Source organism: Olea europaea, chromosome 6, assembly GCF_002742605.1.
Source record: "Olea europaea var. sylvestris chromosome 6, O_europaea_v1, whole genome shotgun sequence".
Lineage (NCBI taxonomy): Eukaryota > Viridiplantae > Streptophyta > Magnoliopsida > Lamiales > Oleaceae > Olea > Olea europaea.
In genome coordinates this window covers 26,428,531-26,444,328 of record NC_036242.1, presented here as the reverse complement: position 1 = coordinate 26,444,328, position 15,798 = coordinate 26,428,531, and positions in this window count along the sequence as shown.

Sequence of the window (15,798 nt, the reverse complement as noted above, 5' to 3'; positions counted from 1 at the left end):
TATGAATTTCGTGAAAACTTTATGAAAATTTGTCCCTAGGAGACTAGTAAAAGGAGTTTTATTTAGAAGAATCAACAGAATACGTATACAGCTCACATTTGGGCATTATTTTTTCATTATATTATAAAATAATTTTTTACATAAATTTAAATTTTTTTCTTTTCCGAATCATTAATTCTCAAAAAATTACTATTTTTAAATATATTTTCCTAAAAAATGAGGTAAAAAATATAGCAAATGTGTACATGCATATCAAAAAGAATTAAGAATGAGGTTAAGTTCAATTTGAGCACAGACAAAAAAACAAAAACCTTATATTCATATTTTCCACGAAAATTAAATTGGAAAAATAGAAGTTATCAAGTAAAAACTCCTTAATATGAATTATAAAATTTTAGATATTTAACCAATTACTTTTTTATATTTTTGTTAGGTCTTGAAGGATTTTAAACAAAAATTTTATCTTATGCAAAATTATTATTTATATATTGATCCGACTTGAGACTAAAAAAATTTATTATTTAAACCAGAATTTACCGTAATTTAAAAGTTAACTTGACTATCTATCAAAATCCAATAGTATCGTTGCTTCAAAATCTGGCTCTTGAAGCTCAATCACATCAATTACTGCCGACTAAAAATAGTGCAAAACAATTATGCGTCACTCATAGGCCACGTGTTTGTAGAAGACGGGTTGAAAGCTTTTTATCAAAGTTGGTAGTCATTTTACCGACCCCTCACTGTAGGGGCGGCTCCACATGAAAGGAAAAAAAAAATTAAGTCAGGACCCGCATTGTGTGTTGCCTAATAGGGGTCTGTAAAGTCCCTGCCACACCGTCCAAGTTGGTAACTGTCTTCCAATCACGACTTCACCGCTCTTAGTAAGGTGTCCTAGATTTTCAGGAATTTATCTATATGTACATGGTCAGATTTGGGAAATACATGAAACTAACCTAAATAAAAGAAGAATTTTCCAAAATGACCTTTGACTTTTATAAACATTTTGAACTACCTAAAACACCCTTAAACAAATATTAAAAATAACCCTTTACATAATAGAAATCTTCTATCTAAGTCCTTAAAGAATCTAACAAGTAAATTTTCTAAAAATTTGTGAAAATTATTAATGAAAAACCCAAATATAAGAGAGGACCATACAATATAAAAAAGATTGTTAAAAATAAAAAAGAAATTAAGTTTGAAAAAGAAATCGATAAAATAGGATATCAAGAACAATTATATGCATCACAAGAAATATTAAAATGTTTCAAAGAAAACTTATTAGAAAATTTTGCTAAAGGAATTGTAAGATCAATAATTATAAAAGATATACAAGATATAATAGATAAATTGGAAAAAAGAAGGAAGAATATCTCAAAATATGATATACCTTTTAGAACAGACATAGATATGATAACAGGTATTGATATTATAAATTCCCAGACATTACTAGATTTTGAAGAATTACTTAAAAATTTATGAAAAAGATAATAAAAAATAGATTACCACAAGCATACAAAAAATTAGTTTTTATCTTAAAACTTTATATACCCCTAATAGTAAAAATAAAAAAGTTTTTAGAATATTAAAATTTTAGATTTTTTAGTTTCATGATTATTAGATTTTTAGATTATTAGATTTTTGTTCACTCATAGTAGTAACCGTCCTTTGGTATTAGAGCCAGAGAGGTCATGGAAATCTTAAAAATAAATAATTATTATCAATGTATTGAAGAAAAAGAATGTTATATATTTTACAACCCCATCCCTAATAAATTAAAAATAATAACATTATATATAATTAGGAATTTACCTAGAGAAATAAAGGAACAAATATTACATAGATTAATTGTAAGATTTATCAAAGATAGACGTACATATGAAATAATTTGCGAAATATTTGAAAATGAATTGTATTATAGAGAAATATATGAATTATCATAAAAATATAATGGAAAAAACTAAAAGTATTTTAGAAAGAAAGTTAAGGAGAATAAGATTAATAAACAATAAAATTTTAAATGAATTATTAATACCTGGAAATATAACTAAAATTCAAGAAAAACAAATATTAAAATTAAAACAAAAAAAGGTATAAAGAAAAAGCAAGGTATTATGAAAAATTAAAAGAGATAACAAATCCTGAAGTCATAAAACAAAAATATGATAAAATGATAAAAGAGTGTAAAAATGCTGAGTGTATAGTATTCTATTATTGTCAATCAAAAAATAGATAAGATGTCAATCAGTGAACATATGGAAGAATTAAAATATTTAATAAGAACACTAATTAATGATGTACAAGAGATTAAGAATGAAATAAAAGAAGTTAGAAATGATATAAACATATTAAAACTTGAAGTTAGAAAATTAAAAGAAAATGAAAAAAAATAATAATAGAGTAGATAAAAAATTTATAGAAAAAGAAATAACCAGAATAAGGAAAAAACATACTGAAAGGAAAAATATAATAATAGAAACAGAAAGCATGGATGATGAATTTAGAAAAAATATATTATCTAAAATAATAGAAGAAGAGGAATTTAGAGAAAAAATATTAGGTAAACAAAAAATTGAAGAAAATCAAGACAAAGAAGATGAATGAAGAATTAGATCTACTTATAGATAATTTTGATCATTTAAGTTTAGGAAGTATAGATGATGAATACCAAATCTTAATGAATACTGGAGGAGGACATAATCCCGTAGGAACCTCTAAACAAGAATCAATAGATCCAGATGAAAGCTATGCTCCAATGTATAATAAACCATACAGACAATTTTATGATAAAATAAGAGATAAACAACCATCCAAAGGAAATAAATATAGTAATAGATTTGAATTAAATAATAGTTATGATAAACCTGTTAACCATGGAGGAACAAAATTAGATTTAGATTGCAAAGTAGATACTAAGAAAGCTTTAATAATTTGGGCAGATTCAATGATATTATTCTTTTTATATAATAAAGATGATACATGGGAAAATACTGGAAGGAGAATAGATTTTTTAATTGCATCTTTTGAAAGAAATGTTAGAAATTGGTGGGAAGGAATTAGTAGTGATACAAAATCATTAATAAAAAGAAATGTACAAACAGAAATAATAAAGTCAGATAAACTAGGAATAGAAAGATTAGTAGAATATATTGCAGATGAATTCTTAGGAGAAAATTGGTTAAAAAATTATGAAGAAGAAGCAATACGAGAAAAGGATAATGCAAGAGTTAAATTAATTAATCTAACAATTTGCGATATGTGTAAAATTAAAGAATATACTTGTGAATTCAAGGAATACTATTATACTCAATTTTATAGCAATGAGAATCAAGAAGTATATCAAGATATGTATTATAATAAATTACCAGGTTCATGGGGAATATATTTTAAAATAGGATTTAAAAAATATATTAAAGAAAATATAGGAATACCTAGAACACTAGGATCAAGAATAAAATTCTTGTTTGAAAGACTTGCATATATAAGTCAACAAAGACAATTATTGAAAAAATCATGAAAATTAACTAGAATATGTTGTGAAGATATGGAAAAATCTACAAGATGGGAGTGTAATTCTGAAAAAAGAAATAAAGAAAATATAAAAACGGGAAGTTTAAAAAATATAGAAACTTTAAGAAAAAATACATAAAACTTGGAAGAAAATATTATAAAAGGAAAAATAATATACAGAAAAATAAACCTTATAAGAAAGATAAAAAACAATGTAAGTGTTGGAATTGTGGAGAAATAGGTCATATAAGTCATGATTGCACAAAGAAAAAAGAGAGAATATTACAAAAGGATTATTTTAAAATAAAAAGTGAATTAAGTGAAATATCTGATATTGAAAATTATAATAATCAAGAAATATTTATAAGTGAAGTAGATTCAGAAGATTATGGATCAGAATCTGAATAGAGAAATTGAAGAAATAGAAAATAATAATATAGAAATCCAAGAATATGAGGGAATAGAAGGTTATGGATTAAAAGTAACTTTTGATAATAATAAATTTAAGAAAATACAAAAGTTATCCTTAAATTTAAAAATAGGAAAATGGGAAATTTTAGATAGAATATGGAGAAGAGAAAGAATAGCAATAAATGAATACCATAAGATTGAAAAAATTATAAATGTTAGGACAACTCAGAGAACACATAAAATAAATCTTTTAACAAAAAGTACAGTATCAGAATTATTATAAAAAATAAGTAAAAAGCATAGTGAAAAAATCCAATATGTTTATTTAGCATGAATACAAATAATGTTTAAATCCTTATTTAAAGAAAGAATAGATTCACCATTAACTGTAAGTTTACATGATGGAAGAATTATAAATTTGGAAGATGGTCATTTGGGAACTATAGAAGGAAATTTAGCATATCAAAAGTTAATATTTACTTTTTACCCAAAATATTGTGTCTCATTGAAAGATAAAAACTTTAATGAAGTTTTAGGATTACATTTCAAATTATATAGAAATGATATAATGGAACCAAGAGATCAAATTATGACTGTGGAATATAGGGCATTATATACATTTACTAATTTTAATTATGGGAATATTCCAATAAACCATACATAGAAATTCATAAGGAATGTAAGGATATTAATAAAATAGTGGAACCAAACAAACAAATAAATCTTATCCCAAAAGAATATGAATTTAATATAACTAAAAATAAGCCTGAAATAACAGAGTTAAGAGAAGAAGAAGATTATAAAATAACATTTCATAATGGATTAGAAGATTATAGTATAAAAAGAGAAGGATTATATATAACTCATAAAGGACAAACTACATTATATAGAATAGGAAGTGGATGAATAATCAAATTAGTTTTCCATTGGCAGTATATATACAAGTTACTCTAGTAGAAACAAACATAACAACTCGTGCCTTAATTGATACAGGAAGTGATATAACAATTTTTAAAAACTTCTTAATAAAATCATGGAATAAAAATAGTAAAATAAAAATAATAGGAGTGACTGGAGAAAGTACTCAAATAATTGATAGTCCTGAAAAAGTTAATATAATACTTGGTAGTAAACAAGTTATAATAAATAAAGTATATAACTATAATAAATTAGAATGTGATATATTATTAGGAAATGATTTTATCCAACAATTTCAATATTACAAACAAAATAATTACATGGTAATGTTACAAACACCTTATGCACATCTATTAAAAATACCAGGAGAATTTAGACCCTACAGAGTTCAGCCAGCCCAGCGTGGTGATAAATGAGAAAAACGACCAATAGTACAAGATGAATTAAAAAATAAAAAACTATCATATAAAAAAATCCTAAAAACAGAAATAGAGATAAGTATGGAAAAAATCATAGAACAATTAGAAAAAATTTATGGAGAAAACCCATTATTATTTTGGAAACCATATCATCCTAAAGCTAAAATAGAATTAACAGAAAATATTATAATAAGAGTTAGACCAATGATGTATACAGTTAGACCAATGATGTATACCTTACAGGATATGCAAGAATTTAAAATACAGATAAAAGAACTATTAGAACAAAAGCTAATTAGACCCAGTAATAGATCTCATAGTAATCCAACTTTTATGGTTATGAAACATTCTGAGCAGGTTAGAGGAAAAGTCAGAATGGTAATAAACTATAAAGCATTAAATAAATATACTAAATTCGATGATTACTTTTTACCAAATAAAGAAGTCCTAATAAACCTTGCAAAAGGAAAACAAAATTATTCCAAATTTGATTGTAAATCAGGATTCTGGCAAATAAAAATGGAAGAAGATGGTATACAATATACAGCTTTTAGTACACCTCAAGGAAAATATGAATGGTTAGTTATGCCATTTGGTTTAAAAAATGTACCACAAATATATCAAAGAAAAATGGATAATATATTCAAAAAGTATAGTGATTTTCTTATTGTTTATATTGATGATATACTAATATGCTCTAATAATAAAAAAGAGCATAGGAATCATTTATTACAATTGATCTCAAATATCTGGATCGTCCAAATTTGGGTCATTTATAGACCATTCGATGAGACCGATGTTTCAGCTTCAAGACCCAGATCAAAAAACGTGGAATACGTTGAAAATTGAGAGCACCGCACCGCTCTCCTCAGGAAGGCCAAATGGCAGCATAGTAATTTGTGGTAATAAATGATGAAAGACATTCAAACTACCCAAAATCGTCTCACATAGTATGTAACTTCAATTGACACTCTCACCACTTCAGCATCAGTACAAACTATCTCGGATTTTAGATTCAGCAACTTGGGCGTTTATAACTTCGGCTCTCCATATACGTTGAACAAAGGCCACTTACATGTACGAGGCACATATGCCTCAGCCCCTGTCCTGATGGTCATTGACATAGACATTTGGCAGATTCTTGAGAATATGTAAACAACTGGACTTGGGGGACTGGGATTATGGATTTCTTCCCTTATCCGAAGTTGATCAAGAGATTGTAAATTCTATGTACCCCATGAATGATTGCACGTAGACTTGGGGGACTGATGTTACTTCATACGAAATGACCCATGTGGGGTCCTTATATATAGACACGTGGCAAGCATGCACAAGGGATCAACATCCGAAGTTGTCACATTGAACGCCTAGGTTGTTTCACTAAGAATAGCCGAAATGACTATATTCTTCTTTCCGAGGTGGTTTACCTTCACTGTCGAGCTCGTTAAGTATCCGAAGTCCTTACAACCAGAAGAGAGTCGGGCAAGCACGTGTTTGGAGTTAACTACTGATATGAGCTGATGTGACGTGCACAATTAATAAGTGTCAGGGATGTCAGCCTAAGTTTGTAGAGTGGCTAACCCTTGGTCAAAAGTCCATCAATGTAATTAATGTGGAAAAGAGTTGATGTGACACAAAGGGTAGGCAGATTAGGCCACGTGGATCCAATCCAACGATAACCACATTGGTCTGATAACTATAAATAAGCAATTCTTATATCGGTTAAAGGGATTTTGCAAATATATGGACAAGAGAATACATTATACTTCCATTGCCTAATGTTCATTTTCTTCTACAAACATACTGTTTCTAATTTACATACGATAAATTACACCCATGTTTACATTGTCTTTTAACGATACCTGTAGGCCATTTTCGAAGGTCAATATACAATATGGACACTCTTGCGGATACCATAATGTAAATATATAATTATCCATGAGGTTGAGGGAGTATTGTATAAATCCACATCATACAAATTCAAATACAATTTTACATACAAAACAAAATCCAGTGTTGGAAATTAAAATTCTACAGATCAAGACCAATCTTGAAACCCAAAAAAATAAAAAATAAAAATCTAGAAAGGGAAAATATCAAATATATTATATACCCATTAAAAATAAACAATTTCATGAAATACTACACATTGTATTATATATGTAATATATTCATTATTATATAAAATATAACCAAAAATACTGTTCCTAAAATATCCACTATTTATATGCATTTTCAAATTTGTAACTAATAAATTCAAAATATACGATAGATTACACTACAATTAATTCTATTTCCAAGTTAAGCCAAAAAAAACAAAACAAAACAAAACACACACACACACACACACAGAGAAAATGTTAACAATTATGTAATAATTAATAGTATGTGTAAGATTCTTCATTATCTCTAGTAATCGATGAGAATTTATTTTCAAATCTTGCTATGGACAGTCTCATCTTCTGTACAATTGTTTTGAAATTTTACAAACCAAGATGAATTTGCATTTTGTTGTCTTATTAAAAATAATTGTTGATAATTAAGGGTGGACCAAGCCATTTTGGGTTGTCGGGTCAAAAATTAGAGTCGTGGTACAGTGCCCACAAAAATGATCGCAGGGTTGACATAACACACACACATGAGGTCGAGATTATTTTATTCATGGGGACCCTGCCGGACATGTGAGGGCGCGGTCACGTGCGAGGTCATCCTCGCGGGTTGTGCTTAGTTCCAAAAATTAATGTCTAATTTTTAAAAAAAATATATAATATTTATAAAAATAAGTTAATACGCATTTTGACATCTTGAAAGTGTCTTATAGTTCTATCATTATCAATATTTTTAAATGAATTTTGCTATATGTATAGTTTTGTTTACCATGTCATTTATGCATGTTGAGCTAATGACAAGTAAATCAAATTGGATGCAGGAAGTAAAAGAAATTTAAGTTTAAGAAAAAATAATTTGAAAATAATTCAAATTACATTTAATCTGTAACGATTTTAGAATCCTTGACATCATTATTAATGTAAAATTTCCTAATAAAATGATTTAAATTATATTGAAAATTTTATCGTGAAAAAATAATAAACGTTAATGAAATAATTGATTTTTTTTTTAGGAGACGAGTTAAACGTCTCTGTAATATGTACGTTTGACGCATATTTAACTATTTTTGATATCTGTTTGGACCATTCGATATGACTACGATGTAGTTTTCGAAACGATCTTCTAGATGATGCAATCGATTTGTAGATTTGGATCGTATACGATCATCGACAAATTTTAAAAGATAGCATATTATAGAAATTTTTGAAATACTAATTTGCAACGACCTACTTTGATACATCGTAACTTTGCTATGGTTGATCATTTCGCACACCATTAAGAAGCAAAAAAAAACTAGGCCATAAACGCTTAGAAATGATATTAAGAATGCAATATTTCGATTTCATTTGTGGGGTCATTTGACCCCACATGACCCATGTGGATCCGACCCTGTAGATAATGTTAATTTGCTTTGAACCAAGACATCAAGTGGTTGTAAGCGATTGTTAACAAAGGTTACATGCCTTCTTACATTGCATGTCAACTTTTCTATCTTTTCATGGTGTGGACCATCGACTAAAGGTATGGTAGGTTTAATTTATACATCTTTATGCAATTCACCAAGATATTAAAAGTTTAGTTTTCTAAAGGTAAAGTCATAAAAATGAGTATCGCCAAATTACAGGACTATGAAAATTTAACGAACCTAATAGACATCGCATGATTAGAAACTGTTTACATTTTTTCACAAAAATAATAGACAGAACTGTCTAGGTTACATGGTGTTAATTTTAAAAAATGAACAAATTTAGTATAATTTCAAAGTCGTGGAGGTTCATGACCATATCATTTGTAATCCATATTGGTTAATTACATCAAGTGATGATGTAATGGGCCTTGAAATAGTGCCAGAAATTGCATCGACAATAGCATCAATAAACTACTCTCCTTCAATACAATACAACAATATGCAACTATTTCATTATCCAGTATCATCCATGTTCTTAAGATCACATATTTCCCTATTCGCTACCCAAAAGAAAAACCCACATGCCCAAAAAGAATAAAAATGTATAATAAGTACAATTAGGCATATTTTCAATAAAAACCTGCTTCAATTTTCCAAAAAGAAAGAGAAAATGAAAAGGGTATAAGCATAATTTGAATAATTTAATGAAATAATATCTACACTGCAAGAAACAAGAAATTGAATTGAAATGTCATTTACACATCAAGAATCAAAGAAATTGTTTACAAAGAAGGGAGAAAAGAGCTAGAAGCCGTCATTGACGATTCAAGATATGTATATACATGTCTGCATTTTATAGGTTTGTGTATGTAGGGAAAGGGTTTTGCCGCAATAATTATTAATTAGAGCAAAGTGGCTGGTTAAAGGGTAAGAAACGAGGGAGATTTTTCTATTTAGCCTGTTACTATTCCTTTTTATGGAAATATCTATATTACCCTTACTGAAATGATTCTTTCTATATTACAACATATGTCCTAATCTTTTAAACATTTTCTCCTCTGTTAACTCTATTTTGGATATTTGAATATAAAATCATTCTACGATCTAATAAATAAGAATAATCTGCAACATTCATCTCATATTTTCTAATTAAAGTAATGTATTATTCAAATGGTAAATTTGTATTTTTTAATTGAGCTATAATATTCTTTATTTCTTCTAACATTCTTTCTAATAAATTATCTAATCCTTCAATTGTATATCTTGACATTTACCAAAATAATCATCATGCAATTATCCCTGCAATTCTTTTAAGATCTTTAAAAAAGTTCTTTCTAATTTTAGCAAAAAATTAATAGTTTTACTTTAGGTTTGATCTGGATTTTTATTCTTAGAACTGAGTAACATTCGAGTTCTGAATCTGTAAACTGCTTCCTTCAACGGCCTCCTACCTTCATGAAATTGTTACTATTTCAACTACTTGCTCTCACTGTATCAAATTCTAAAGAATAAAATTATAGACTTCTGTTAAAGAAAAACTTTCTTTTTACTAAAATAAGAAGGAAACTTTTTATCAGATCCTTTAAGAATCTATGAGAATAAAGATTTAGAAACTCATATTCATATCAAAACGTTGGAGTTTTATTTCTATCAGAATTTATATAAGATTTCGATTTGGTAGAAAGGGATTTCCAGAAAAACTGATTTTTCAAACTGGGAATGGTTTTTAGAGTAATTATTGCTTACAACTCGAGAATTCAAGATAGGATGAGATGATATTCTTCTATGGTAATGTCTCTATTTATATAAGTTTTTGAGACTCTATTACATCATTGAATACATCGACAAGACACACTTGCCTCTCTATTTTCTTCCTTGGGCCTACATGGTCACATGTTGGTTCAATTTTTCAAAGAGCATCTTTATCTTCAATGTCTTCACATATAGTATTATTGTCCTTCATACACCTTTGTCAAAAAGGTGCTTTGTCCTCTTCTTACATTTCTTCACATGCAGCTGGGGCACTCCCTTAACTGGCAGGATTCTTTTATAGTGGTAGAACATCTTGAAAATTGATGTATATCGAATCTTGTAATATAATCCTTTAAAATTTCTGATTTTTCATATCCTCTATTGGATACCAGCATCCAATTTTCATATTGACATAAGTATGAGAATTTTTTATAAAACAAATTTTTGGCAATGTTGTAGATGGCTTTAATTTCAAGTACTCTCCTATGTTTGATCCAGGATTTTGTCACTGTCGGAACTTTTCTATTATTTTCTGTAACATCTATTTGGAAATTGGCTGCAACATATCCAATTGAGATTATGTATTCAACTGGATAGTAAACAACTCCATCATATTCTGGACTTATTGAATAAAATTTCAAATATATTTTCCGTCCTTTGACAAATCTGGATATTTCTTTTATGAATATGTCATCAAACTTTGAAATTTCAATCAAATCTCTTCCTGAATATATCAAATCCATGAATCCATAGTCTGCCATAATTTTTATAAATGAAGGGTTTCCTCCTTCCATGGCTGTTTTTTTGGGATAAACATTATTTTTTGGAAAAATGAAATATGAATCACTCATTTTTATTTCATAAGCAATTTTGACTATTTCAGTATATTTTCCTTCTTTTGGATCTAAAGGGAATTTATTTTCTTGGTCTATGATGCTGATTGTTTTGATATTTCTTTTATCTCCATGTATCATAACTTTTTTAGTTGATAATACTGAAATGTAATTTCCTTTATTATCAGTTGGTATGTTGTCACGTCTGGATCCGCTGCTGCTTCCAACTGTCCCCGTTTGGTATTGGTTTGAAAAACTCATTTATGAGCTATTTGGTATATTTGTCTTGGACATCTTTTAGTTGTGCTGCAATAGTATCAACTTGATTTTTGAGTTCTATAGCATATTTATGATGCTCAGTAGTGATATTCAACAATATTTTTATATTTGAGTTGAATATATCTGAGATCTGGGTTGCTCCAGAGTTTATATCTTCGGATTCTTCTTTAAGAAAATCTATCCTTTTTTATATATGTAGGATAAATTGGTATAATTCCGTGACATTGGCTTTATCTATCAGCAAATTCTATGTTTTTGCTGAGAAAATCTGCAAGAAAATTATTAACTCTTTTAATATAGACTATATCAAAATTATAAAATGCTAAATAAATTTCTCATCTATGGAGCCTTCTGTATTGGGGTTTTGATGGTAGTTTATTCTTGACTAATCCTGCAACTTGAGAATTATCAGTCTCAACAGTAAATTTCTTGGATAATAAAAATAATGAGAACTTCTTTATTCCTCTAATAATTGCTAGTAATTCTTTCTTATGAGTAGTATAATTTATTTCTGCTTGGTTAAATGTTCCACTTGAATATCTACAAATTTCATTTAGATCGGTTTTTAATATTGCTATCCAATATTTATCTGAGATATCAGTATTAACAATCAAATTATCTTTTTCATCTGGTAATCTTAATTTTGGTAAATTTTTGCATTCTTCTTTTAATGATTTAACTATTTCTGTATATTTTTCATTCCATCCTTTAATATTTATTTTTTAAGTAAAACTTGGATTTTATATCTTTTCTTAGAAAGATTTTCAATAAATCCTTATGCATAATTTAAACATCCTAAAAATTTTTGTATTTGTTCTTTGGATTTTAATTTATCTGAAAAACTTTCTATTTTTTGGATATATAAGTCTGTAATTTTATCGCTTTTTTATCTATTGATAATTTAAGAAAGTCTATCTTTTTTTTCTATTATAGATTTCTTTTTAGATAGTACAAATTCTTCTTTTTTACATTCGCTAATAAATTGGATTAAATGATTTATACATTCTTCTTTACTATTAGAATATATTAATATATCATCTATATAAACAATTAGAAATTCATTAAACTTTTTAAATATATTATTCATCTTTTTTTGATATAGTTGTGGTGCCTTTTTTAGACCAAGTGGCATAACTAATCATTTATATTTTCCTTGAGGTGTGCTAAATGTAGTATATTGTATACTATTTTCTTCTATTTTTATTTGCAAAAATCTTGATTTACAATCAAATTTAGAATAATATTGTTTTCCTTTTGCAAGATTTATTAACACTTCTTTATTTGGTAGAAAGTAACCATCAAATTTAGTATATTTGTTTAATTCTTTATACTTTATGACTATCCTAGTTTTTCCTCTAACTTGTTCAGAATATTTCATAACCATAAAGATTGGACTACTATGAGATCCATTACTAGATCTAATAAGTTTTTGTTCTAACAATTTTTTTATCTGATTTTTAAATTCTTGTGTATCTTCTATAGTATACATCATTGGTCTGACTCTTATTATAACATTTTTTGTTTTCTATTTTAGCTTTTGGGTGATGTGGTTTTCAAAATAATAATAAATTTTCTCCATAAACTTTTTCTGGTTGTTCAATTATTTTTTCTATATTCATTTCTATTTTACTTGTTTACTTCCAAGAATTATATTAATTTTATCAGCACTATTTATTATTTGAGTACTTTCCCCTGTAACACCAGTTATTTTTATATTGCTATTATTATTCCATGATTTTATTAAAAAACTTTTAAATATTATTATATTACTTCCTGTATCTATCAAAGCACAAGTTGTAATATTTATTTCTACAATAGTAATTTGTATATACACTTCTAATTGGAAACTTATCTGATTATTCATCTAATATTTTTTACATAATGTAGTTTGTCCATTATGAACAATATATAATCCTTCTCTTTTTATACTATAATCTTCTAATCCATTTAAAAAACTCATTCCTAAAAGTATATGAGGGTTTATATCCATACTTCTATCTATGTAACATGGTACTAAAAGATCTATTCCTCCTATTTTTATTGGTACTTTAACTTCTAAATCTGTTATATGTACTTGTCCATAAAAATTTACATATTTATACAGCTCAGTTTTATGAGTTATTAAGCCTTTATTTCTAATAGAAGTTATATGGCATTCACTAGCTCTTGTATCTATTAATATATTTGATCCATTTATATTTTCTCTTCCATTATAATATTCTCCTTCTATTTTCATGTTTCCAGCATTTCTATACAATTTTACTTCTTTTATTTTGCTAATTTCTTTTAACTGGTTTTTTTTAGGTATTTTAAAATTTTTTGATTTTTTAATTGATTTTTCATCCTTAAATGTTATGCTATTAGAACATTCTCCTTCATTTAATTCTGTTATTTCAGGTTTATTCTTTATGAACTTCAATATATAGTTTATTGGAATAAATATTTCCATAATTAGAATTGATAAATGTATATAAAGCTCTATATTCTATAGTCATAATTTGATCACCTGGTTGCATAATATTATCTCTATGAAGCTTGAAATGTAGTCCTAAAACTTCATTAAAATTTCTATCTTTTAATGATACACAATATTTTGGATAACATGTAAACATAATTTTTTGATATGCTAAATTTCCTTCTATTGTTCCTAAATGACTATCTTTTAAATTTGTTATTCTTCCATCATATAATGTTATAGTTAATGGTGAATCTATCACTGCTCTAAATAGTGATTTAAACATTATTTGTATTCCTGGTAAATAAACATATTTGATTTTTTTACTTTGTTTTTTTACTAATTTTTGTTAATAGTTCATCAACTGTATTTTTTGTTAAAAGATTTATTTTATATTGCCCATAAGTCGTTCTTACATCTATGATTTTTTTTATTTTGTGATATTCATTTATTGCTATTCTTTCTCTTTTCCAAATTCTATCAAAGACTTCTCATTTTCCTATTTTTAAATCTAATGATAATTTTTGCAGTTTTCTAAACTTATTATTGTCAAAAGTGACTTTTAATTCATATCCTTCTATTCCTTCATATTCTTGTATATTTATATTATTATTTTCTATTTCTTCAATTTTTTTGTTCAGATCCTGATCCATCTTCTTCTGTTTCACTTATACATACTTCTTGATCATAATATTTTTCAATATCTGATATTTTACTTAATTTATCTTTTATTTCTAAATATTCTTTTTGTAATATTCTTACTTTCTTTTTATCACAATCAAGACTTATATGACATATCTCTCCACAATTCCAACATTTACATTGGCTTTTATTTTTCTTATAAATCTTATTTCTCTATGGATTATATGGATTTTTTTTTTATAATACCTTCTTCTAGGTTTTAAATATTTTTTATTAAAATTTCTAAATTTTTTAAACTTTTTATTTTTATATTTTCTTTTATTAACTCTTTTTTCAGAATTACATCCCCATTGAACAAAGGTTTCCATATCTTCACAACATATTTTAGTTAATTTTCCTGATTTTTTCATTAATTGTCTTTGTTGATATATATATGAAAGTCTTTCAAATAAAAATTTTATTCTTGAACCTAAAGTTCTAGGTATTCCAGTATTATCTCTAACATATTTTTCAAATTCTATTTTAAAATATATTCCCCATGAATCTGGTAACTTATTATAATACATATTTTGGTATACTTCTTGGTTTTCATTACTATAGAATTGAACATAATAGTAATTTTTAAATTCACAAGTATATTCTTTAATTTTACACATATCATATATTGTTAAGTTTATTAATTTTATTCTAACATTATCTTTTTCTCTTATTGATTCTTCTTCAACATTTCTTATCCAATTTTCTCCTAAAAATTCATCAGAAATATATTCCACTAATTTTTCTATATCTTGTCTATCTGATTTGATTATTTCTGTTTCTACATTTCTTTTTATTAGTGTTTTTATATCATTACTTATTTCTTCCCACCAATTCCTAACATCTCCTTCAAATGATGCTATTAAGAAATCTATTCTTCTTTCAGTACTCTCCCAAGTGTCATCTTTATTATATAAAAAAGAATAATATCATGGAGTCTGCCCAAGTTAATAAAGCCTTTTTAGTATCTATTTTACAATTTAAATTTAGTTTTGTTCCTCCATAATTAATTGGTTTATCATAATT